Source organism: Lithobates pipiens, unplaced genomic scaffold, assembly GCF_037356315.1.
Source record: "Lithobates pipiens isolate NorthernLeopardFrog02 unplaced genomic scaffold, aLitPip1_a1.2 Scaffold_19, whole genome shotgun sequence".
NCBI classification, from domain to species: Eukaryota; Metazoa; Chordata; class Amphibia; order Anura; family Ranidae; genus Lithobates; species Lithobates pipiens.
The window spans coordinates 433,638,689-433,656,496 of NW_027507764.1; the positions used below are offsets into that span (position 1 = coordinate 433,638,689).

Sequence of the window (17,808 nt, forward strand, 5' to 3'; positions counted from 1 at the left end):
CGAAATCGGCAGTTAAAATAACACCGTGCCATATAGCAAAAAATGGCCTGGTCATGAAGGGGGATAAATCTTCCCGGAGGTCTAGTGGTTTAGTGTATCTAGATCCAAAATCTTTTTTTTCTTTTTTTCTGGATAGAGTAGGAAGAGTTTTAACCCCTGCTAGGTTATTATTATTTGTGTACCACTGGGGAGATTTCCCTTCACTTCCTGTCCTAGAGATGCAACAGAAGGTTAAAAGTATATCTCTAAATGTGATTGGGGTTCTTCTCTTAGATAGTTCACCCAGTAAAGGAGTCAGTACGATTGATAGTATACAGTGTCATCATTTGTAGGAGCTGGTTGTAGACATACCAGTGATGTAACTAGAAGGTGGAGGTGGAGGCGGGTGTGGTGGTATAGGTGGTGGCTGATGGACAGCAGCAGGAACAGCAGGTGGAGGAAGAGTGAGTTTTGTCAAATCAGCGGTTTCTGGAACGTTGGCGGCATCACCCTCTACTGCCCCAATTCCAGGCACCAGAGGAGGTTTGCACTCTAGAGGCCACAAAGAAGAAGAAGCGTGTGTAATTACGTGCAAACGTTCGGTTGGCGCGAGTGCGTCCACGTGTTCGTATTGGCGTGCGTCCGTTCGTACCAGGACTCGCACGCCTCTGATGGGGACACCGTGCATGATCCTTGGGACGAAGGTGAACTGCTGCTACACGGGGACGGATCTTCACATGGTGAGTTCTCTGACACCAGGAAAGGTACATCAGAATGCGGATGCCCTTTCTCGGGTCTATTGTCACTTGGCTCGTGGTGTCCAGACCCCTGGCTTGGAACAGGGTATTTCAAGGGGTTAATTGAAGAGGGCAGTTACTTCCCCTTCAGACCTGCTTATTGCCAGCTGGGCTGAAAATGTTAGAGGGGAGCTGTTTGAGTAGGAGAGAAAGAGAGACACAGCAGCATGCTGTGTGAAAGGATCCTTTGCTGTATTGCGTACCTGCTGGGGTGAGCAAAACCATATCAGAGACTGTAGCTCTGGCTAGAGCCATGTACTTTATCTATATATCAGCCTGTTGGTTAAAGAGATTGAACTTTTCCTACATCTGCACCTGTGTTACAAGACAAGTCTGTTGTTTCTTCTGTTTATTTTGCTGAATAAAGCCATTTTTACTTTACTGAACTATTTGAGCCGGCTCTTTACCCCTCCGATCGCCTACAAATGATTTATATCTATATATATCTATATATATCTATATATATATATATATATATATATATATATATATATATATATATATATATATATATATATGGCCTAAGTCTAGATGAATCACCCACACTTAAAGGGGCAGCTACACATTTTTTGTTTTCTTTTTCATACACATTATTTGAAGTGTATTGGGATAGGCTCTAGTGCATCTAATAAATTGTTTTTGATATATAACCAAATGTAATGTACTTCGGCTTCTTTCATTGTCTTTGTGTATTAGTTATACAGGCTTATCAGCGCCTCAACAGAGACAGAAAACCATTATCTCTTCTTTATTTCTACAGATATTTCCCAATTAAGACAGACACAACCATTGCCGCCACCCACATCACCACCACCCAAAGTGCCAGTCCTGTGCGCACAAAATAACTGTTTGAATGATGGAATCTGTGTTCTGGAAAACCAGCAGCCGGCATGCAGGTAAAAATGTCTTGCCTCAGTGCAGGAGTGTCAAACTCAATTTCATTGTGGGCCACATTGCATCAGCATTATAATTGCCCTTAACCACTTGAGACCCGCGCTATAGCCGAATGACGGCTACAGCGCGGATCTCCTTTGCCGGGACGACGTCTGCAGGTAAGCTGCACTTGTAAACCCAGAAGGCTTCGGGGAACAGAGGGCAGATAGGGTGACCATTTACAGCCAGGTGACTTCAAGTAATTGTAGCACCCTCTAGTGTAGAGTGCTAGGCTGTACATAGATTTCTTTTTGTAATATAGGTAAATTTAGGCTTGGTTACTCTTACCTCCCCCACTATCAAGCGGTCGGAAATTACCTGGATCTCAGTGTGTACTTGCTGGATCTCAGCACGGTGTGTCTCCTCCACTCTCTTAATGAGAGCCTCTATATCGGCTTTCGTTGGTAGAGCCTGGATTAAGCTCTTCAGATCCTCCGCTTCCGATCGTATACTACGAGGGGTGACTTCCTCGCATTCCTCTTTGCCGTTCCCGGCCTCGGTTGGGCTTTTCGTCTCCCCCCTATTCGTCCGCGCACTCGCCTCCGCTTCCGATCGTTTAGTGCGAGGGGTAGCTCCTTCGTTTTCCTCCCTGCCATTCCCAGCCTCAAATGAGCTTTTCATCTCCCCCCTGTTTGTCCGAGCGCTCACCACCTCGGGGGGCTTAGCTACGTCCGTAGTCTCCGCGATATGCCCGGCAGCTGACATCCGCCTCGGGGAGAAATACTGCTGTATAGCGGGTTGTGGGGCACTGCACCCTGCAGCTCTACGCGAGGTTTTCGTTTCTCTCTGTCTAGGCGCGCTCATTCCGGGATCCTCAGGTGCAAATCACCTATGGATGGCGGTTCAGCTAGGAGCACAGACTCTGCACGCCCTCACTCAGCCATGCTCAGACCACACCCCCCTAAGCAACAGATTTGAAGGAAAAATGGAGAGAGTGGAAAGGGAGAGCAAAGAGCAGGGTGAGACGTTGGTGAAGATGCAGCTTCAGATCGAGGAACTTGAAGATCGTAGTCGTCGCTGCAACTTGAGGCTCCGAGGAGTCCCAGAAGTCGCTGAGCAGGAGGACTTGCAGGAGAAGGTAATGAGCATTTTTCACATGATTTTAGAGGGTAATGTCCCGCCTAACATGGATTTGGACAGAGTACACAGGGCGCTAGGGCCTAAATCAGCAGACCCGCAAAGGCCCAGGGACATAATTTGCCGCCTCCATAGATACGCGCATAAGGAGACTTTGCTGAGGAAGGCATGGTTGGCTGGCAATATTGAGATAGAGGGATCAGTAGTGAAGCTCCTACCTGACTTATCCCGGGCCACACTACAGCGCAGAGCACAGTTGCGTGCTGTCTTGGACTGTGTACGGCGGGAGGGACATGCATACAGATGGAAATACCCTCTTGCTGTGGTAATAAGAAAAGGAACATCTACATGCACACTGAGACTATACAGCGATCTTCCAAAATTATTTGCCTTTATAGGTGTGGAGCCGTTTATGGTGCCGAACTGGAGACTCCCACTCTCTCAGCTACAGAGAAAAAAACCAGAAAGCACAGGAGGGAAAGAGAGGGAGTGGGAAAGATGAGAAAGACATATTACAGCACAATGAGACTTGTGTTAGAAATTAAGCTAAATTAACTCATATCCCTGAACCTATCCTTTTTTTTTGTTTCTTTTGTGCGCCTGTTGGGGCTTTTTCCCTTCTCTGTTTCCTTTTTTTCGTAGCCTCATCCCATAGGTTTTCAACTTGTCTAATTAATTCCCTCCATGATGATTTAAGAAGTATGGGAGGAGAGAGATATGCTCTTAATATCTTTTTTTGGATTAGGATGAATGGAGATAATGAGGGATGAGGTGGGGGCAGCGGGTGGGTGGGGGGGGGTCGGGGGGGGGATACAGGTGGAGAGTCTAAGATAAATACACAAATAAGATTAGGTAATTATAATAAAGGGGGGGGGTTCAGGTCCCTGGGGGGGATTCACATGACCGAGGTTCCTAGAAGAGGTGGTCACTTAGGAGAGTAATATAATTTACTATTATAATTTACTAGGGATAAAGAGGGGGAAAATGGGATGATAGGGGTTGCAGTGGTTTCTTCTTTTTTTTTTTAGAAGTGTTGGGAGGAGGGGGGGATTTAATATAATACATAATATTTTTTTTTCTTTGTTTTTTTCTTGTTTTTTTGGGGGGGAGGGAGTAATGGATGTGGAGGGTAAGTAAATATATATGGGAATGATGGTGCACAGGGGATGGTTTAGACTTGTGAGGGTTGAGAGGGTGGGATAAGGAGGGATATTGAGCTGGGGGGGAGAGTATATAGAATTAGGACACAAGAAACTGTTGGTTTTTTTTTTGGTCAATCACTAATCACCAATATTAGTAACTTTTAATATCACCACTAACAAAATAAAGCACATAGCTAGGGACCTGGGGGAAACGGAGGGTTTACGGATTGGGACCAGACCCCCCTACCTGAACTTAAGGATGAATAAAATAACTTTATAAGATGTGGCCTCCGGCCCCCCCCCCCTCTCTTTCTCCCTTTCTCCTTCTCCCCACCTTGCCTCCCCTCCCCCCTTTGAGGAGGAAAGGGAGAGAGGGAATGGAAAAAGGGGAGGAAAAAGGGAAGGGAAAAGGGAAAGAAAAAAAAAAGAAAAGAATTTTTTTTTTTTTTTTTTGGGATGAGGAGTGTAAGGTATTATATTGTATTGTTGCTTTATTGTATTATGGTACGGTTTTTTTTTTTTTTTTTGGAACAAGGTCAATACACAATATGGCTCTTGGAGGAAGGAAGAGAGAAACGGAGAGGAGACATGGAAAATAGGAAAGGGGGGGGGGGATTGATATAAATTATATATACAGGAGAGGCTTAAGCTTTGGATAAATATAGAGATGGGTACATGTATGAATTTACAAACACAGGTGCAGCTGTGAATGTGTGTCTCCATACATGTATATGCAAGGCACAACCACAAAACCCCATTAGGTAAACACTCATAATCCGGAGGGTCCGGAAATTGAGTGGGTAAAAGCAGTAGAGCTTTGAGATTCGTGGGGAGACCGTTGGTAAACGGCCAACCCAGGGATTGGTAGTGGGGGAGGGAGGGAGGGAGTAGCAGATTGGATGGGAGGGAGGGGGGCGGGAGGGGGTAGGGTTAGAGGGGGTTCTCCCCCCCCCCTTTTTTTTTTTTTTTTTTTTGTTTGCACCTTTACTTGTCTCTGCCTCTTTCCCCAAGGAGATATGGAAACTTTAAAAATAATGTCCCTGAATGTAAAGGGACTAAACGTCCCGGAAAAAAGACGAATGTTACTTCATGATTTAAAGAGATTGAAGATAGATGTAGCGTTTATTCAAGAAACACATTTCAGAGAAAATAATTTCTCTCTGCTGAGGTCTACGGGGTATCCAACGGTTTACCATGCGCTTAACCCGATTTCCAAAACTAAGGGAGTCACCATTATGATATCAAAAACAGTAGCATGGAATCATAGGGATTCTATGATAGATGCAAAGGGAAGGTATCTGTTTGTAAAGGGGACTATAGGAGGGGTAGGAGTTACATTAGCAACATATTATGCCCCCAATATACAACAGGACCTCTTTTTTAAAGAGATACTTGACAAACTTATGGAATTCGAAGAAGGACAGTTGATTATGGGGGGAGACCTTAATACCCCATTAATCCCCAGTGAAGACACCTCATCAGGGACATCGTCAGTGACACCTAAAATAAGAAAGAGGATAGCCCAGGCAATAACAGAAACAAAACTGGTAGATATATGGCGATTATTACACCCCAAGGAAAGAGATTACTCTTTTTTCTCCAATCCGCATAGAGTGTATTCACGGATAGATATGTTTTTTATTCCGCATAAACAATTATCCTCAGTTAAGGAAGCCACTATTGGTCTAATTACCTGGTCAGATCATGCCCCAATTTTTTTTAAATATAATTTAACGGGGAAAAAACATTTAACCTCTAGGATGTGGAAACTCAATGAGAGCCTCCTTCGGGATCCTTTAGTCCTGGAGGATGTCAGAAAGGAGATAAAATTCTTCTTTCAGGAGAACGAAGGCCCAGAAAGTTCCTTGGGAACAATCTGGGAAACGCACAAGGCAGTAATCAGAGGAGTATTGATTAAGCATGGAGCAAGGATTAAGAAGGAAAGAGAAACTAAGTTAACAGAATTATTAGTAAAAATGCAACATCTAGAAGCCCAACATAAACATGCCCAGAACTTAGAAGTTGAACAAGAATTAATAAGCACACGTAGGCAAGTTACAGATCTGCTACAGTACAGAGCTAAAATGGCAATTCAGATAGGACGTAAGTGTAGCTATGAATCCGGCAATAAATGCGGAAAACAACTAGCGAGAGCATTACGGGAAATACAATCCAAGACATACATACCTATAATTAGAAAAAAAGGTGGGGAGGAAGAACGAGTGCCAGAACAGATTGCTGGTGTGTTTGGCGATTTCTACTCCTCATTGTATAATCTGAATTTGAGGGCATCAGATCAAGCTAAGATAAATGAATACATAAGATCAAGCGAAATGCCGACTCTGACAAGTACTGCACAAGAGGAGATGGAATCCCCAATCACACTAGAAGAAGTACAAAACACGATAAAACAGATAAAAAGTGGGAAAGCACCTGGTCCAGATGGACTAACAGCCCAATATTATAAGACGCTTATGCCGGAATTATGTCCATATATGGTTAAACTGTTTAATGAAATAGGAGACATATCGACTTTCCACTCAGATACACTTAAAGCTACAATCACAGTGATACAGAAAGAAGGTAAAGACCCGAAACAATGTGGAAGCTATAGGCCAATATCTTTACTGAACGCAGATTTGAAAATATTTAGCAAATTATTAGCCTTGAGGATACAACAGTATTTGCCCTCTTTGATTCATCAAGACCAAGTGGGATTTGTCCCAACAAGAGAATCAAGGGACAATACTATTAAGGCCTTAAACCTAATACATACAGTCATCTCTACCGATACCCCCTGTATATTTCTGGGAACAGATGCAGAAAAGGCTTTTGATCGGGTGGGGTGGGGGTTCATGTTCTCGGTACTCCGACATATAAAGCTAGGAGGGAAAATGATGGGCTGGATAACAAGCTTGTATGAAAAACCTACAGCTCAAGTAAGAGTAAATGGAGTGGTATCTACATCTTTCCCAATAACAAATGGGACCAGACAGGGATGTCCACTGTCCTCTCTGTTATTTGCGTTGACCCTTGAACCACTTCTATGCAGAGTAAGGCTCAACAGGGATATCCAAGGAATAACCATAGGAGAAACCCATAATAAAGTCGCAGCATATGCAGATGATATGCTTTTTACAGTGACGAATCCGATAATCTCGCTCCCAAATCTATGTAAGGAAATCGAGACATATAGTACATTATCCCACTTTAAAATAAACTGCTCCAAGTCAGAAGCCTTAATGATAGCAGTCCCAGAGAAAATGACGAGACTAATAAAATTAAATTATAAATTTAATTGGACGAACTATGGCTTGAAATACTTGGGAATAACGATCGCAACAAACTTCAATAAGATATATGAATTAAATTTTGTATCAGTATTGAAGATGGTACGAGGATGCCTGGAGAGATGGCACAGGGGAATACATTCCTGGTTTGGAAGAAATAATATAATCAAGATGAATATTTTGCCAAAACTCCTGTACCTCCTCCAGGCAATCCCAATGTTAATACCAAGAAATTTCTTTAGAACTATACAAACATTATTTATGAAATTTATTTGGGCAGACAAACAACCAAGGATACGGAGGACATTAGCAACACCAGACATATACAAATATTACCATGCAATACATCTAGGTAGATTACTAGACTGGTGTCGACATGGAGATCAGAAAATATGGGTAAAATTAGAGCAAGCACAATGTAGGGAGCTACTACATAGAGCACCTTGGTGCTACAGAAATTTGACCTCAGATACGAAGCTACACCCTACAATAGGACCCACATTACAGATATGCTACCATCTCTTAGCTAAGAATAAGATATCGACACAGAACTCCCCTCTAGTCCCTATATTGGGTAACCCCCGATTTATACCAGGCATACAGAAAGGACCTTTTGATAAGTTGATTAAAAAAGGAATATATCAAGCTTCGCATTTCGTGAAAAAAGGTAAATGGCCAACAATGCAGGAGATGATAGATAGAAAAGGCCCTTTTCAATTAGATTTCTGGCAGGCGGCACAATTAGGACATTTCCTAAAAACAGAGATAGTGCCAGAGTTACTAGAGCGAGACTATATGCCATTTGAGAAACTCTGTATGGAAAAGGAACCAATTACGCATGCAATCTCGAAAATGTACGCGTTACTGATTAAACCCGTAGAAAATTTTCAGGTACCCTTCTTTAGGAAGTGGGAAATAGACCTAGGAAGGACTTTTTCTGAGGAGCAGAAGAAAAATATGATACAATCAATTTTTAAAACAGCAACATGCACAAAACTACAGGAAACTAATTATAAAATTATCGCACAGTGGTATAGAACACCAGAAAAAACTTCAAAAATATTTCCCTCATATATCAAATAAGTGTTGGAGGTGCCAGAAAGAAGTGGGACATTTTTTACATATATTTTGGTCATGTCCAAAAATTAAGAAATACTGGAAAGAGGTACGAGATATCGCTCAAAAATTCAGTGAAGTAGAAATACGGGAGGACCCAGCAATATTCCTCCTGAACTTGTCAGAGACCTCAGGAAATATAGGTGGGAATTCCATCCTGTGTCACTTGGTAAATACAGCCAAGTCATGTATAACACTTAGGTGGAAACAAATACAACCCCCCAGTGTGAGCATGTGGTTGAAGAAAGTTGAGGAGGTGAACAGGATGGAAGACCTAATATGGACAGCCAGGAAAAGAAGGAAAACTTACTTGGAAATATGGACACCATGGAACCTCTATATCTCCTTGGAGGAGGGAAGGAGACAGATTGATGCGATTTAAGGGGGAGGAGGGGGAGATATAGGGGAAGGAGATGAGAACTCCCCCCCTTTTTTTTGGCTTGGTCCCCCCCTTTTTTTTTTTTTTCTCGGGGGGGGGGGGGGGGAGAAGAATAGGGGGGAAAATATCAGGGGGGGAAGATGAGAAATAAGAGGATAACAATATAACTCTGGCCTGATTGGGAACAGTACCAACCTAGGACCAGACATGGGGTATGTGGGACTGAGAGTGAAGTCTCTATGATATTGCCCCGATATATTATATAGATTACCATTAACCTAGCCTGCTCTCTCTTTGGATTTATACATTACATTATAAAGGGAATAAGAGGCTAAGGGAATAGAATGAATTGTTATGCTCTTTTTGTTTATTATGTATGAATATGGAAACACGATGTATGACTCTTAGATTGTTTATGTAAAATTATATTCTTGTTTACTTGAGGAAAAAAAAAAATGGAAAGGGAAAAAAATAAAGAAATTGAAAAAAAAAAATTTAGGCTTGGCTGGGAGCCAAGTCTGTGTTTAATCTGGGCCGGGGTGAGTGATCTAGGGAGGATGGAGGACTCATAAGGCAACACCTCTGGTGCCTCCCCTTGCTTGCTGGAGCCTTGGTGAGGCTTCCGGAGGAATGGAATGAAGGCTGGGAGGAGCTGCCTGGAATGTTAAGGAGGGCCCTGGCTGGTCCTCAGCAAGTGGGCTGATAGGGGGTGGGCCCCTCTTGAATACTCAGTCAGGCCAGCAGGGGCAGTGCAGAGTTTGGGTGGAAGCTGGAGATAGTGCTGAGGAGGCTGTCAGTGGCCCTTGAGGGTAGCCACCCCCTAGTCTGTCCTGTCCAGAGGCACGGGAGCAAGAATGAGGACAACAGGAGCCAGCTAGCACATCTGATGCCGCGTACACACGATCAAACAATCGGGTGGAAAAGTCCGGCAAACTCAAGTCCGCCGGACAATCCCCCCGTGTGTAGCCTCCGGCATACTTTTTTGACCCGAAAGTACGGCGGACTTAGAAAGTAGTTTTGCACTCCAATCTTCCCGCCGGACTCGCATTTCGGCGGTGTGTATGCCAGTCCGCCGTAGTTTTGAAATGAACGGACTTTTCCCGCCCGGAGAAAAGTCCGCTCATTTGAGCGGGTCTCCAGGTAGGCGGGGCCCGCAAAGGAGACGTCACTGGCCCCGCCACCTGGTATGGACTTAAAGGGGAACCCCAACGCCAAAAAAAATCGGCGTGGGGGTCCCCCCAGGTCCACATCAGAACCTTGTCCGAGCACGCTACCCGGCCAGCCAGGAAAGGGGGGGCGAGCGAGCGCCCCCCCCCCCTCCTGAGCCGTACCAGGCCGCGTGCCCTTAACATGGGGGGGTGCCCCCGAAGTCGAAAGAAGAGGCCGGCGGCAAGGAAGAAAGCCGGGCTCCTTCGCTAGTAAAAGAGCTAGAAGAAGATAGCGGAGGAGTCCGGCGAGAAGACCCCCCGAAGACGGAAGACCCCGGAGCTGTGCAATAAACTATTTTATCTTATGTGTTGTTTTTTTTGTACTTTATTACACAGGTGAATGGGTATGGGTACATTGTACCCCTTACTCATTCACATAGGGTGGGGGGGGCTGGTATCTGGGGGCCCCCTTAATAAAGGGGGCTCCCGGATTCTGATAAGCCCCCCGCCCGCAGACCCCCACAACCAACGGCCAGGGTTGATGGGAAGAGGCCCTTGTCCTTATCAACATGGGGACAAGGTGCTTTGGGGTGGGGGGGCGCACGCCCCCCCTTCCCCAAGGCACCCCTCCATGTTGAGGGCACGCGGCCTGGTACGGCTCAGGAGGGGGGGCCGCTCGCTCGCCCCCCTTTCCTGGCCGGCCAGGTAGCATGCTCGAACAAGAGTCTGATGTGGACCTGGGGGGACCCCCACGCCGATTTTTTTCGGAGTTGGGGTTCCCCTTTAAGTCCATACCAGGTGGCGGGGCCAGCGATGTCTCCTTCGCGGGCCCCGCCTACCTGGAGAAGCGCTCGAAATGAGCGGACTTTCCTCCGTGTGTGTGGGCGAGTCCGTTCATTTCAAAAGTAGGGCGGATAGTACGGCGGACTTAGTACGCCGTATTAGTCCACTGAAAAAGTGCCATGTGTGGGCAAGTAGCTCATTCGGAAAGTCCGACGGACAGTCTGGCGGGAAGTCCGCCAGACTAAGTCCGTAGGATAGTTCGCTACGTGTGTACGCGGCATGAGATATCTCCAGGGAGAACACAGCTGTGTGGCTGGTGAGTGTGGCAGTCTGAGAGGACTGTAGGAAGTAGCCAGGAGGGCTAGTGAAAGGGGCAGCTGTAGCCAGGTGGGCTGGCAGTGCCTGAAGAGGTGGTGCTGGGATCAGTAGTTACAGGTATGTAGCAGGACACTGGACTTTTTCTCTACGCACCAAAGGGGCCCGCAGTCCCTGCCTGTAAAGGGCTTTTGCTTGATCTGGCTGAGTGCCTTGCCACATTCATCAAACAGTGTTCCGGCTGGGTCTGAGTTGTTCCTGCAAGCAAGTGATGTACTGGAGGATGAGGAGTGTATACAGAGAGTGAATATATTTGAGTGTCCCTGAAGAGACTTTGTTCCAGTCAAGTGAGCATTCCATAATAACCCTATCCCTATTCAAGTTTATTAACCCCTAATAAAAAAAATAAAACGTTTCCAATTTCAAGCGAGCCTGTAGAAATTTGGTGTGCCTGGCTGTGCAGGACCCCTAGTCACCAGCGGCTCCTACGGGGGCTGCCCTACATAATGCAATAGTTGTTTGATGTATAAAGGGTGATGTGAACCTGTCACATGAAATAAACTACTAATTAAGGTGACACTGCTGAATCAAGATGCTATATCAGACACATGGGAATTACATTGTCTTATGTCTTCAACTGACACCTATACCTTCATTGGGAGAAAAAATAATGAAGCACGGCCTTTGTGTAATTTGAATCTGAAATCCAAAGTAAGGGATTCAGAATCTGCAAATATCAAATGCAATACAAATGAACCCAGAACGTAGGATGCTACAAACCCAAAACACAAAGATGTAAATATCACCTAAAATATAGTGTACATTCCTCACTTTCCTACCGGGCACTTTTACCCTCTTCCTGACCAGGAAAATTTTCAGCTTTCAGCACTGTCACACTTTGAATGACAATTGCGCAGTCACGCAACGCTGTATCCAAATTACATTTTGTATTTTTTTTACACACAAATAGAGCTTTCCTTTGGTGATATTTAATTACCACTGAGTTTTTTATTTTTTGTTAAATATACAAAAATAAACATTTTTCATAGTTTGTTATAAAATTTAGCAAACATGTAATCTTTCTCCCTTTACTGATGTGCGCTGATGAGGTGGCACTGATCAGGCGGCACTGATAGGTGGCACTGACCGGTGGCACTGATGAGGCTACACTGATAGGCGCCACTGATGGGCACTGATAGTCAACTCTAATGGGCACTGATGGGTGGCACTGATGGGCTCTAATAGGTGGCACTGATGGGCTCTAATAGGTGGCACCGATAGGTGGCACTGATTGGCAGCACTGATGGGCACTGATTGGCAGCACTGGTGACCACTGATTGGGAGCACTGGTGGGCACTATTGGGACTGCACTGATAGTCAGGGCACTGATAATCAGTGCCCTGATTATCAGTGCCGATGTGCTTTTAGCCATTTATCAGCTCTCTTTTTCTCTCCTCATGCTGTCAGCATGAGAAAAGGAAAGCTGATAACCGTCTTGTGCTTACTTCTGCGATCAACTTTCATTGGACACAGCTGATTACGTGGTAAAGGGCTGCTGTGATTGGCCCCTTCCCCAGATCTGTGATCAGCTGAGTCCACAGGAGGTGCACAGACAGCAGGATTACGGGAGGACATCCATGTACGCCCTCCCGGCAAATTAAGCCTGCGCTGTAGCCGTCTTTCGGCTATAGGGCGGGAAGGTGTTAAACATATTTTTTTTTTTTAAAAAAGTACATAAATAGATCACCTTTTATGTCCAGTTTCAATATTTTATTATACTGTATATAGCATGCAAGAAAAATGACACATAATTAAAAACCATGGTATTGACTATAAAAAATAGAATACATCTCACATAAAGCAATCATGGCATTCAAGGTAATTCCTCCTCTAGGGTGGTAATAAATATATGATTTAATGTTATAAAAAAAAAAAAGGATACAAAGGGGCACAGAAAGGCTTATTTACAGTAAGAGCTGTGGAATAGACTCCCTAAAAACTAGTTCTGGCCAGCTCAGTAGATACCTGGTTGCCTCCTGGGGGAATTTACTGGAGCAAATTGCACCATGCCCGTAGGGCTTTTTTTTTTTTTGATCTTCCTTTGGGTCAACTGTGGGCTAAAGATTCTGTATTTTGTGTTTTTTTTATTCTGTTGGTTGAACTAGATTGACATTTTGTTTTTTTTTCACCCTGACTAACTTGGCAGCTAACTAAGGTCTTCATTCTCTACCTTTGTGGCTGCAGTATAGTAGCAGCCTCCTCTCTCCCTTTAACTCTGCAAAGTGGCAGTGGGTACCAGGCCTGGAGTGCACTGACTTTCAGCACCTGGTTCTGAAGGAAGATGGAGTGAAGTTGGGAGGAAAGAGATGTGGAGCAAGTTGGCAGAGCTTCCCATCAATGAGGACTCGGAGCCCCAGGTGAATGAAGACTGCTGAGCTGAGGGTCTCCCTCTGGCCTCTTGGGTTATATGGGAGCTCTTAGATTAGTATTATGGCATTAGGGGTATGTGGCGCATAGGGATGAGCTTCGAGTTCGAGTCGAACTCATGTTCTACTCGAACATTGCCTGTTCGCCTGTTCAGCGAACAGTGAACAATTTGGGCTGTTCGCAGCAAATTCGAAAAGCCGGAACACCCTATACAAGTCTATGGGAGAAATCTAAAGTGCTCATTTTAAAGGGTAATATGCAGGTTACTGTCCTAAAAAGTGTTTGGGGACCCGGGTCCTGCCCCAGGGGACATGGATCAATGCAAAAAAAAGTTTTAAAAACGGCCGTTTTTTCAGGAGCAGTGATTTTAATAATGATTAAAGTGAAACAATAAAAGTGTAATATTCCTTTAAATTTCGTAGCTGGGGGGTATCTATAGTATGCCTGTGAAGGGGCGCATGTTTCTGGTGCTTAGAACTGTCGCTGCACAAAGTGTCATTTGTGCAGGAAAAAAAGTCTTTTAAAATCACTTGCGGCTAAATTGTCGGGTCTCCGTAATACAGAGAACACTCAATGAGTGTTCTCTGTATTAGCCGACAATTCATTCATTCATTGATTAAAAAAAAAAAAAAAAAAAAAAAGCGTGGGGGTTCCCCTAAATTCAATCAAAAGGCCCTTCAGGTCTGACATGGATATTAAGGGGAACCCCGTGTCAAATTTAAAAAAAAAATTGACGTGGGGGTCCCCCCAAATATCCATACCAGACCCTTCAGGTCTGATATGGATATTAAGGGGAACCCCGCATCAAATTTAAAAAAAAATTGACGTGGGGGTCCCCCTAAATATCCATACCAGACCCTTTATCCGAGCACGCAACCTGGCAGGCCGCAGGAAAAGAGGGGGGGACGAGAGAGCGGCCCCCCCTCCCTCCTGAACCGTACCAGGCCACATACCCTCAACATTGGGAGGATGCTTTGGGGGTCTGTGACCCCTCAAAGCACCTTGTCCCCATGTTGATAAGGACAAGGGCCTCATCCTCACAACCCTGGCCGTTGGTTGTGAGGGTCTGCGGGCGGGGGGCTTATCAGAATCTGGAAGCCCCCTTTAACAAGGGGACCCCCAGATCCCGGCCCCCCCCTGTTTTAAATGGTAAGGGGGTACAAAAGTACCCCTACCATTTCACAAAGAAAGTGTCAAAATGGTTAAATAAGACAAACACACTTTTGAAAAATTCCTTTATTAAAAATAAAAAAAAAATAAAAAAATTCCAGCGGTGCTAATCCACTCTTGCTATCCAGCGACGGGTCTCCGGGGTCCAGCGATGGATGATCATATCCAGCGACGGGGGATCTCTCAGTCCAGCGATGTCCATACCTCCTTCTTCTGTCTCCACTGCGGAGACACTGCAGAGAGCCGAGCGCTGACATTTCTTATATTGGGAGGGCGGGGCCACCCGTCACCTGACCCCGCCCCTCTGACGCAGGAGAGGGAAGCCAGGGGTTCCCCAGTGACGTGTGGGTGACCCCGCCCCCTCTGATGTAAACGGAAACCTGCGTTACATCAGAGGGGGCGGGGTCACCCACACGTCACTGGGGAACCCCTGGCTTCCCTCTCCTGCATCAGAGGGGCGGGGTCAGGTGACGGGTGGCCCCGCCCTCCCAATATAAGAAATGTCAGCGCTCGGCTCTCTGCAGTGTCTCCGCAGTGGAGACAGAAGAAGGAGGTATGGACAGCGCTGGACTGAGAGATCCCCCGTCGCTGGATATGATCATCCATTGCTGGACCCCGGAGACCCGTCGCTGGATAGCAAGAGTGGATTAGCACCGCTGGAATTTTTTTTTTATTTTTTTTATTTTTAATAAAGGAATTTTTCAAAAGTGTGTTTGTCTTATTTAACCATTTTGACACTTTCTTTGTGAAATGGTAGGGGTACTTTTGTACCCCCTTACCATTTCAAACAGGGGGGGGGCCGGGATCTGGGGGTCCCCTTGTTAAAGGGGGCTTCCAGATTCTGATAAGCCCCCCGCCCGCAGACCCTCACAACCAACGGCCAGGGTTGTGAGGATGAGGCCCTTGTCCTTGTCAACATGGGGACAAGGTGCTTTGAGGGGTCACAGACCCCCAAAGCATCCTCCCAATGTTGAGGGTATGTGGCCTGGTACGGTTCAGGAGGGAGGGGGGGCCGCTCTCTCGTCCCCCCCTCTTTTCCTGCGGCCTGCCAGGTTGCGTGCTCGGATAAAGGGTCTGGTATGGATATTTAGGGGGACCCCCACGTCAATTTTTTTTTTTAATTTGATGCGGGGTTCCCCTTAATATCCATATCAGACCTGAAGGGTCTGGTATGCATATTTGGGGGGACCCCCACGTCAATTTTTTTTTTTAATTTGACACGGGGTTCCCCTTAATATCCATGTCAGACCTGAAGGGCCTTTTGATTGAATTTAGGGGAACCCCCACGCTTTTTTTTTTTTTTTTTTTTAATCAATGAATGAATGAATTGTCGGCTAATACAGAGAACACTCATTGAGTGTTCTCTGTATTACGGAGACCCGACAATTTAGCCGCAAGTGATTTTAAAAGACTTTTTTTCCTGCACAAATGACACTTTGTGCAGCGACAGTTCTAAGCACCAGAAACATGCGCCCCTTCACAGGCAGACTATAGATACCCCCCCCAGCTACGAAATTTAAAGGAATATTACACTTTTATTGTTTCACTTTAATCATTATTAAAATCACTGCTCCTGAAAAAACGGCCGTTTTTAAAACTTTTTTTTGCATTGATCCATGTCTCCTGGGGCAGGACCCAGGTCCCCAAACACTTTTTAGGACAGTAACTTTCATATTACCCTTTAAAATGAGCACTTTAGATTGTGAACGTTCGAGTCCCATAGACTTTAATAGGGTTCTAAAGTTCACACGAAGTTTAGGTCTGTTCGCAGGTTCTGGTGCGAACCGAACAGGGGGGTGTTCGGCTCATCCCTAGTAGAGCATGTATCACAAGGCATGGTGCTGTGTGTATTGGGGTGCATAGGGCAGCATATATTATTTATGATACTGAAAGAACTATAAACGGCTCACTGTGATGTAATATTTCATTACAGCTTTATTTGCTTAATGTTACAGTACACTATACACTCTGGAGTGGCATTGACACTTTTGGATTATTTGGAAACAATTATCCTTTAAATCCTAGTTCCACCTTAAACTATTTCACGTGCCCCTTGCAAAATATTTAAACCTTGTTTGCATTACTTTCTATACTGAATATGCATATCTGGGTATATCACAGATTAATAAATACACTTTTTACAGGTGTAAAACATCTGGAGACCGGTGGTATGTGGGAAACAGATGTGAAAAGGAGATCCGGAACAAAGGCACCGTGTGGACCATGTCTTCCTTATGTGCACTACTCTCTCTTTTTATGCTTACTCTTGTGAATGTAGTATGACATCCAATCAATGTGGGCTGTTATATTAAAATAAATAACATTTAAAGTGAAATTCCAAACACAAATGTTTGCTTGTTTGTTTTTGTTTTCTATAGAATAGAGTTACCACCTCTATCAGATTTTTACTGCTGACTGTGCCACCTTTGGAGAAATGCCCCCTCATTTCCTGTTTTGTCACTGGGACAGGAAATGGAGATACATCTGTCCAACAAAGCCACTAATAAATCATAAAAAACACTTGTTTTTTTGGAAAGTGCTATAGGATTGGAACCTCTGTGTCACTAGAACAGGAATCTCCAAACTATGGCCCTCCAGCTGTTGCAGAACTACACATCTCATGAGGCATTGTAAAACTCTGACAATCACAAACGTGGCTAGGCATGATGGCAATTGAAGTTCCTGAACAACTGGAGGGCCATAGTTTGGAGACCCCTGCACTAGAAGATGGTGAGAGGGGAGATATCTTTAACAACCATACAGACAACAATAAATCACGACAGAGGTTCTTCTTCTAACCCACTTTGCCCTCAACTGAAAAAAAAAAAGGATTTTGGCTGAAGTCTATGCTTTAATAAATACTACATTACCATGGTTCATTATTTCAGTAAATCGGTAAATTTGATTGCATTTGTAATATACTTTGTTCATTTCACTTTTTTTTAGCCCAGCAAAATCCACAAACCTGATGCATAAGGACTGACTATTAAAATATCTTCCTGGTAGCCTGGACTAAAGGCCATCTCCATATATTTTTCTTTTGATAACAATAGTCCAGTTTTGAGAGAGTTATTAGTGTGACCTTTTTAGGCATGATCATTGGTCTATAAATTTTTATATATTTTTGTAATAAAATATTTTGTTTTTAAATTTTTACATTGTACACAGTTGAAGGTAAATCTAAAGGAAATTGAAAAAGAAAACTGTATAATGTATGGACAACTTGAATCGGTAGTAGTAAACCGTAGTAAA

The 17,808-nt window shown here is 44.6% G+C and overlaps 1 long non-coding RNA gene across 2 annotated transcripts; it reads left to right on the forward strand.

Moving 5' to 3' along the window:
* The first annotated feature begins 527 nt into the window (after positions 1 to 527).
* LOC143998345 (uncharacterized) lies at positions 528 to 16,853 on the forward strand. Of its 2 annotated transcripts, none has more exons than XR_013277869.1 (3): positions 528 to 719; positions 1,537 to 1,672; positions 16,701 to 16,853. It is a non-coding gene; the product is annotated as an uncharacterized LOC143998345 (long non-coding RNA). The 2 variants fall into 2 exon arrangements; XR_013277868.1 differs by lacking the exon at positions 528 to 719 and adding an exon at positions 875 to 987.
* Positions 16,854 to 17,808: the final 955 nt, after the last annotated feature.